Source organism: Pediculus humanus, genomic scaffold (genome assembly GCF_000006295.1).
Source record: "Pediculus humanus corporis 1103172108202 genomic scaffold, whole genome shotgun sequence".
Classification (NCBI taxonomy): domain Eukaryota; kingdom Metazoa; phylum Arthropoda; class Insecta; order Psocodea; family Pediculidae; genus Pediculus; species Pediculus humanus.
The window spans coordinates 592,242-592,782 of NW_002987772.1; positions in this window are offsets into that span (position 1 = coordinate 592,242).

Consider the following 541-nt stretch of genomic DNA (forward strand, 5'->3'; position numbering starts at 1 on the left):
GAAAAAAAATTTTTTTTTTTTTTTTTTTTATAAAATGATTCGCGTCAAAACCGGATTTTGTATTTTTTTTTTTTTTTTTTTTATTTGAAATTTTGACCGAAGTGAAAAAAGGGGGAGGGGAAAATGTAGCAGCGGTATTTTTTCCCCTTCCCCCCTAAAAAAAAAAATAAAAAAAAAATTTCGTTTTCAACTCGGTGAAAATTTTTTGCTGATTTGTTTTTCTTTTTTTTTTTACTGTTTATTTTTTTTATTTATTTTTTATTTTTTTTGCTTTGGTTGGCATCATTGTATAAAATGAGAGGGGAAATTTTTTTATATTGGAAAATAAAGAAGAAAAGAAATGAGGTTTTCCCCTCCCCCTTCCTATCAGATATTTTTAATTAACGTTTTATTGGGTTTTTTTTTTTTCTGCTTTGAAATTTAAAAACAAACGGATTTTATTATCATTATTATCATTATCACTTTTCAAAACCTGACGTGGGTTTCTTCACGTATTTGAAAAAAAAAAAAATTTTTTTTTACAGAAATCATTTCAGGTATA